We start from the raw sequence: 9,133 nt of genomic DNA, 5'->3' as shown, positions 1-9,133 counted from the left end.
TTCACTAGGTTTACTTTATTTATGGAGAAAGGCAGTAACATTTGCTTGAGCCTTTTCTTTCGTGGTTTTTCTTTCTCTTTCTCGTGCATGTTTCAGGGAAAAACTCGAAAACAAAACAAATCGTGCCAAAAAAATAAATAAATAAATCAACTTTTCAAAGTGAAAGTGATCGGAAACCAATCAAAATTGACTGGTTACTCGCTCCAATGCGCTTGGGGCTCCGTGAATAGTTTTAGTCCTGAAATTCATTCTAAATTTATTGAACACGACCTCACTACATACGTGTAACCCAGTATGGATAATTTGCTCATCACTGTTACAAAAAATTCTCTCACTACGTAGGAGAATTGTAACGTAGTTTACTAGTTAACCCTTGTCGGTGCACATTGGGTCTCTGTGGACCCATTGTTTTATAGTGTTTTGTAATAACTACTGGGCACTGCTTTCTGAATTTTTTTATATATACATTGTTTTACACGTAGCCAAGAAATGGGTATTCATCTGTGTTACAAAATAGTCTATAACTTTTATCAAATTGAACGATCATTTAGGTGCATAGAACTTAGTGGCCTAAGCTGTTTTTGATAATATGTGATATTGACTTTTCAACTCTGTATAATATATATATATACTTCTGTTTAGTCACGTTCTAATTAAATAATTATATAATTAATCCCATATGTCATTTACAAACTACATATGATCTGTGCACACGCCCCGCATTACTTTAAAGGATACGCACTAGTCAGTAAGCATGCCATGACGAGATAAAAGAAACAATTGCATGTATGACCACGAGTCTTATGTATTGTCCGATGGGCGGAATGGTGGATTTAATATTGTTATATGTGTTCCTGTCGTAGTCTAGTTCCCGATGTAGTTTAGTTCATGTTTTATCTTTGTAACTGTTTGATATTCTGTTCCGATGTAAATAAATCCTATATGTGCTAAACTGATCTCTGTTATCACTAAAATAGTGTTACATCTGCTACCTACATGCAGAGTTATGTTATATGCAAATCAGGTCCAACGCTTGAAGGGAACATGGGGTCAATGAACCCCTATCTGATAACTCGCAGTAGGGATGTTTGATAACGTGTTTGCTGCCTGATATCCTATTGCGTATGCCAGAGTAGTATCTCTTTTAGCATCTGCATGTTACAAATACCAAAAATTAAATGATGAATTCCAAATATTCAATGGTTTTTGTATCAAGCGTGAAATTGCCATTTAACCTCTTTATCACATAGTACACAAAGTAGCAATTTTGTGAGAATTATTAAATCTATTCCATGTCACTAAAATGTCAAATGTTTTTGGATAATAATTTAGTTGTTTTTCAGATAATTGAAATATATCTGTACTCAAAACCTTCGAGTTATAACTGGGGTCCATATGGATCCCGTGATACCTGCTATGGGATTCTCACAACGTGCACCCACAAGCGTTAAAAGAGGCTCTGCTATGAACACGAAGAGTGCCATATGTTATGGTTTTGTGACAACCAAAACAGTAACGAATTTGGAAACGATTGTGTTTCGATAATTGGGTATGCAAACAAATAGATGGATACCAAAATTTCACCAAAATGTTCCTGATATAAAGGCAGAGCTTACTATGTCGAATCTACTGGCTTCAATCATAGATGCTGTGACGTCACATATCTCAATAGATATGTTATTACATTTTTTAAAATGATTACGTAACTTTACTATTTACTTTACAATACATTCGCGGGTGCAGTTAAATTTGGTGACAATCTATGGCGGACAGTTATTTTAGTGTAGGGAAATAATCTAGTTTTGGATATTCGATAGGGTATCTTCGCGTACAATCCCACTGATTCAAAATGTGACCTGATATCTTCTCAAAATACTTTCGTTATTTGCAATCTGAAAATTTAGAAATTCGACATGATTGTACTTTCTATACTAATGTGCAGTCGCACCGAGCTTTAATGAATGCCCTTTAAAACCCCCTCCTGTATCACGTTCATAAAATTTCAAAATTTTAAATGTAAACGGGAAGATATCTCCTTAAATGGAGGTGGATAGGGTTCTTCCTTCTGGAAAAATGTATCGCAGTATCGACGTTAAGAATTATAACCCCAAGCCTCTTTGAAACTTAAAAGTCGACCATGTGATATAGAAGAGTGGTCTGACTTTAGGGTCTATATGGACGAATTTGCTTTCGGTGAACATTGGTCTGATAAGTTGTCGTCTGTGATTATTTATTTTATAGAGAACACAGCTTTAATATATGTACACTGTAGTAATAAAAAGTACATTTAGTTTGCATTCATTGCAATAAAGAATTATATTATGAAATTATCATATGAATACATGTTTCATAATAGGTTAATTTCTGTCCCCATACACCCCACTTGTGTATGAATAGAACCTTTAGATTTTCAGTCTGATAATCTTTCAAAATGTCTATAAATAGTGTCGGTTTTTGTGCTATGTTCTGAAGCATTCAGTTTTATAGTGTCACACCTATTAACACCATGAATCAATCGTCACAACATTTATGGGCATTCTAAATCCCCAGGCATCGTTTTATAATTTTAACGCTGAACATTTTATTATTTCTTCAACTTCACTTAATATCTTGAATTATAGGAAATAAAAACCCATTTCATTTATTTATCCCCTTAATAGAAGCCACCACCTTTATCAATGGGTTAGCTGCGAGAGGCTTGGATGTCCTGGTCATTTGTGAACCACTCCCTAAATCCTAATTTTAAAACGCGTTTGCAAGTGAAAAAGCAGGCTTTTGTTTGTTTTGAAATAATTTCAATAAATATATTGAATGAAAAACCCATTGGATGATTGTAAATTATGTCTTTAACTTAATGGGGTAGTGTGATACATATGAATTCGCCAATCTGAATTCTCCTCACTCAATGAAATGAACCTGATATTTGTGTCAAGTCGATTTCTATTCAATTCATAATAAACAGTTCTTATGTATACACGTATTCACTAAATTTCAAAATTTATCAATGTTGATTTGAATTTGACTCACACTCTCCTATGCGATGTCATAAAATCATTCATTGTAACCTTTATACACAGATCACAATTTACAAACTATTTTTGGGGAACACTAGAGTATTTATTCGTGTAAGATATTTTCACATTTCGCCAGATTTATAAATTCGTGCATGAAATTTTAAACTGGTACTCCATAAATAGGTTAAATAAAACCTTCCGAATGGCAAATATATATCGAGCTGAAACTTTCTGACAAAGCTATGTGGGATATTTCTTTCCATTTTGGCATTTAATTTGTCTATCGACGTGTATCCTGTGAAATCTGGGAATTCTCCTAAAAATTTCGTGTTGCCTTTAAATGTAGGTACGACTTATGTAACAAAAGTTTAGAGACACCGTGTGAAATTGCCTCAATTTTGACAATTTTGATTCGAATTTTGCAAGTTTACATTTTTATTGAAAGTGTGATTACTTTCGATCATATTCAGCTTCTTTTCATAATACAAATTTACTTATTTTACCTATATTTCTGATATTAAAATAGCACAATTTACAAATATTATTTACTTAAGCTCCCATAAGCATAAAACTATCAATGATTGCGCCAATATTACGAGCAGAATAAGATGAAAATATACTGAGCGCCATGGAAAACGCATAAATTAGTCTTTCGTATAACAAAATGCTCCTGTAAACATATCTTATTTATTTTGCTTCTTATTGTGAACAATATCCAAATGGGAACACATCAATAACAACACATTTGTACACTTATATGGATGTTTAATCTGTAATCAACGGTACAAAGTCAGAGGGGTCAAAACCAAAAGTACGACACAGATGTCAGTAGCGCGTGTGTCCTCCACGGGCTCTTACGCACGCTGTGCAGCGACGTCGCATGGAATTTACCAATGTTTGAAAGAAGGCCTGGGGCAAATTGTTCCATTCTTGGACAAGAGCAGCTTCTAAAGCAGCAACGGTGTGCATCTGGGGTCATCCCAGACATGTTCTATCGGTGCCATTTCCGGAGACATGGCTGGCCAGTCCAAGACATTGATGTTGTTAGCAGCCAGATAGTCCATACTCAAACGGGCGGTATGCGGACGTGCATTATCCTGTTGGTAGTGCTGAAGTTGTGGGTGCGCTCGAAACATCGGAACAACAATTGGTTGCAAGACATCATCACGGTAGGCTACAGCATTAACGCGACCCCTGCAAATGTGTAGGGCGGTCCGGTGATGAAATGTGAAGCCTCCCCACACCATTACACTTCTCCCACCCCATCGATTTGTTTTGAAGATGCAGCAGTCTGCAAGACGTCTCCACACACGTTGACGGCCATCATCGTGATAAAGATGAAAGCGACACTCATCACTGAAGAGCACACTTTGCTAGTGTCCTTGAGCCCATATCAAACGCCGCCGACGGTGATGATCCCTGAGGATAGCTCCAACATAAGGTCGTCGTGCACGGAGTCCTACTTCTCTTAGACGACGTCTTACGGTGTTGGCACTTACTGGTCCTTGTCTTCCGACGACTGCTGCACCTGTTCGAGTCGCTGGGCGGAATCTATCACGCGGTCTTGAGCCTGGGTTGTAACGCGTTGTGGACCAGGACGTTGACGGCCACGTGTTGATCCAGTAACTCGAACACGTTCCACTAACCTTACAGTAGTGGACTGATGACAATTGAAGTGTCTGGCAATAGCACGTGTAGACATGCCAGCCCTGGACATTCCCATGGCTTCATTCCGTTGATTTTCACACAGATTGACGTTTCACAGTTCATGTACTGCACATTAAGTTGAAAACATGCTTTTAAAGGGCTCACACACAATGCTGCACGTGAATATTGGGTTTTTCATGTGCATCTCGTGCAATTTTTGTTTTGCACACAGGCCGATATTTTTTTGCTTTTGGGAGCATTGTGTGAAACAATAGTTCATAGTATTGCATAATATTATACATACAAAAGCACCTAGTAATAAAATATTTGGGAAAAAAAGTGATGCGTTTTCCATGGCGCTCAGTATATATCACAATTACCAATTACAACAGGGGGGGGGGGTATCATGTGCAAATTTACTTAATTGATGCCTTGAGTCTAATAACAAACATTTGGTTTTATCATCATTCAATTTTAGAAAGTTCTTTGACATCCATTTTCTAATTTCACTAATACAGTTCTCAAGTTGCAATTTTGATAAACTGAAAGTAGATGGACAAATAGGTGTAAATGAAATATATCATTGGGTTTAATCGGCATACAAATGAAAGCTGAGACCATAATTTCTGAAAATATCACCTAATGGTGACGTATAGAGGGTAAATAAAATCGGACCAAGAACAGAACCTTGAGGAACTCCAGATGACAAAACAGATTCAGACAACGATTTACAATTAACTAAAATACACTGTTTTCTATCCAAAAGATGGCTTTCTAAAAGATTTAATGCAGAGCCACAAATACCGAATTTAAATTGAAGTCTACATAGATGAATGGAAGGGTCCATCGTATCGAAAGCAGATAAATCTAATAAAATTAAAATTGTACATTTTCTATTATCAATTTCCATTAAAATATCATTTGAAACCCGGATTAAAGATGTTTCGGTACTGTGAAATTGTTTATAAGCACTTTGAAATGGTTCATACAAACAGTTATTATCTGAGAAGCAATACATTTCTCCAATATTTTAGAAATAAAACTTAAGTTAGAGACAGGTCTGTAATATTTTAAAAACATTAGGATCCAGTGTAGACTTTTTAATTAAGGGGGTAACATAAGTTTGTTTGAAAACGTTGGGAATAGTAGAGGATGATATACACGAATTAATAATATTGGTAAAAACAGGAGTCGAAACAGGATCTAATGAACAAGATTTAGGAGCAGACGATTTAATTAGCTTCACTAACCAAGTTAAAATTTTCTAAATAAACAGAATTTTCTATCAAATTCATGAACGTTAAAGTCAATAGTTTCATTTAAATCATCAAGTTCAGTTCTCTGATTTGAAAGAAATCAGAGAATATATTATCCTATCATACTGTTGTGTCGCAGTTGGCTGCCCCCGACAGGGATGTAGATAGATATGTCATAGAATTCCGCGAAAAAGAGATAAAACATACATTTTTTTAAACGAAAAGTATAGCTGAACAAACTATTATTATCATTATAATACAACAAAAAGCGCACATTATTGTTATAAGAATATAGTCTAATTCATAAGAAAGTGAAATAAAGATACACCAGATAAAAGCGCTATTAAATATACGCTTTTAAAAATCAGATTTTTTTGTGCAGACGGGTAAAGTGAAAAATGAAGATTTAAATAGTAATTTAGGAGATAAAACCTTTTTGCCTTCTAGCTGGCAAAATAAATGCCTGAAATTCCATGATTTTTTGGTCTGGAGCCATTCCGGATTGTGTGTCAGTTTTCGGTCATCGATCATTAACTGTATCATCAATTTTTCGAAAATAGAAATTTCTTTAAATTGACTAATGGATAAAACATTTAAAATCAGTGTAACTTAAAATCAGTGTAATTTAAACAAAAGGTGTCAAGCGTGACATGTGTTTCGGGCATATGTTTTATCAGTGACGTGATAAGAGATATCGCTCTCCGAAACTTTCTGGCTTCTTTTGCAATTTGTTTGGGGTAAGACGTTTCCACTCCCCGTCCATGTGTAAATAATAATACCAATCTAATATATAAACCGCACAAATTTAACAGAAACAAATACTGTACATGTTATTCCACAGTTAGACAGACATTGAAGGGGTCCAGTGAAGAGACGCAGTTGGTTTAGAGTTTGTCCCACTCTTTTGGGTATTTGCGCCCCTTTTCCAATGAAGTTATCATGTTCTGGTGCTCAACTAGTATTAAATATACGTGTATATCGTGTCTGAGATTTGTTACAAATCGCCACATTTATCGGCTTTTTGTTCAATTTATAAAAGCCTACATTCCTACAAAATATTTTGTTTAGTCAAGTGAAACAAGAAAATGCATAGGCTATATGAAACAATAAAACAAGTACACCTTAATGTCAATATGAAATAAGATACTTCTATGATATGCAACACAGATATAATATCTACAATCAAGTTAAACGAACTGCATCTATTCATTTAAGTCTTGCGTCGAGCTGAATAAAGTATATGATTGTCATTTAAAAACATCTATGGGTGGGAAACGGTGTGTAACTAAAAACTATGATTGGATCTTTATTGCCAACAAGTCTAGTGCATCTAGATGCTTAAAGCGCATTAACAATATATTCATTTTAGAGCAACTATGTCATTTCGGGATTGATATACCACATATTACAAGTCAAACCCAACGGAAAAAAATGACGACTGATTAAAATTCCACCATTTTGTATGTCATTTTGCCGGTCATTTTGAATTTCTACCGTCAAGATTTCTCGAAATTAAATTTTTGAGATTATCGCAAACCCCTTTTATTACCAAATTCGTGTTGATTTTCTTTTCATTTTTAAAATGGTATTATATTACCAAATTTGACAAAAGAAATGCCCGCCACCAAATGACAAATACATTTTTTTAATTGATGTTTGTCAAATTCGATTTTTCGACACATTTCGCTTACATAATCAATCTATGTTTGAGGAATTTAAAAATAAATCATTTATCCTCCCACCACTGAAAGACACTGATTACGAGATATCGCTCTCCGATAATTCATGAAGAACGCCAAATTAAATTCTGTTAATCATGTCATTTTGCTTTGGCCGATTTTGAGTATGATTTTGTCTGACATATTATCATTGATTTTATGGCGTCATAGTTAGGACCCAAAATGGCGCCTGTAAATGAGTTATCGTACCTTTCCCTATACAGGGCTTTGGGCTTTGGTTTGTCCTAGTGGAATGAATCTTCGTATATGCGATCTAGAATATATGTGCCGTCAACTAACGTTGACGTTTCATACGACGACGTCGCGGTTGATGACGCTAAGCACGATCATGACGTAATAGACCAACCTGCATAATTTGGCCAATTTGAGTGAATTCGTTCACTGTTTGTAGGAAGACACGAACGGTTGAGAACGATATATATGTTGTGGATGCATACGCTTATCCATGTACTGCATGATCAGTATGTAAAATCTAAATAAATATCTTTATAAGAATAAAAAAAAAATGAACAGGCACAGAAAAATATCGATGCGGTCAAACCCATTCAATATCTTCATCAGATGATTGTGACATCTTAACTTTATTGTTGTTATAAAGATTAAGATGGCCGGTATGTTAAAAAAAACACGTTACCAGTATAGAGCAAGAAATATCCATTGAAGACAATGCGGCGAGAATTGTTAGTTTTAGTCCATATGTGGCAAATGGAATGAAATAGGGTTTAACGTCCTACCCTTATATCGAATTCCAACTTTCAAATTCTATTTTTCCACGAAAAACTGAGATCCCGTGTACACATTGGCGTGCACGTAAAAGATTCGATATAAAATTCGTTACTTCACATCAAATTTCCAAGAGTTTTTGAAAATGTAGTGTGACACTCTAGTGGTACGGTGGGGGAAGGGTGAGAAATAGGCCTCTTCTTCGTCTTATCATAATACAAGGTTCCTGAATAAGCTGATCAAAACTCTGACTTCTTTTGTACTGACAAACTTTACAAGTAGTGTGGACAGGATTCGGCAAAAAAGTGTCGTAACTCTACATATTATGACTCCGATCTTGGTGAAAAAAAAGGATCACCGTCTTATCATAATACAAGATCTCTGAATGTTTCAAAAACATTTGATAAAAACTCTGGCCTCTATCGTGGACAGGTTTAGGCAAAGGGGGGAAGGGGGTATAACTCTAAACACAGTACTACCATTTTTACGAAAGACAAGTTTGCTGCAAGCTTCAGAAAAATCCGATAAAAAGTATAAACTTATTGCGCGCTAACAAGAAAGTGTGGACGGACAAACCAATAGGGGTGACTACAATATAAGTCCGCGTTAACATGATTTATTATTAAATATCGTGGTCTCTTGTTTAGTACTGTACATGCTGTTAATGTTCTTTCATATAGTAATAATTTATTTTGACATGCATTGTTATATGCGACACAATAACCCCATGACCAAATTGCTTCAATAGTGCAAT

This window comes from Patella vulgata, chromosome 8 (assembly GCF_932274485.2).
Source record: "Patella vulgata chromosome 8, xgPatVulg1.2, whole genome shotgun sequence".
Classification (NCBI taxonomy): Eukaryota; Metazoa; Mollusca; class Gastropoda; family Patellidae; genus Patella; species Patella vulgata.
Note: the sequence above shows the minus strand (reverse complement) of the source record.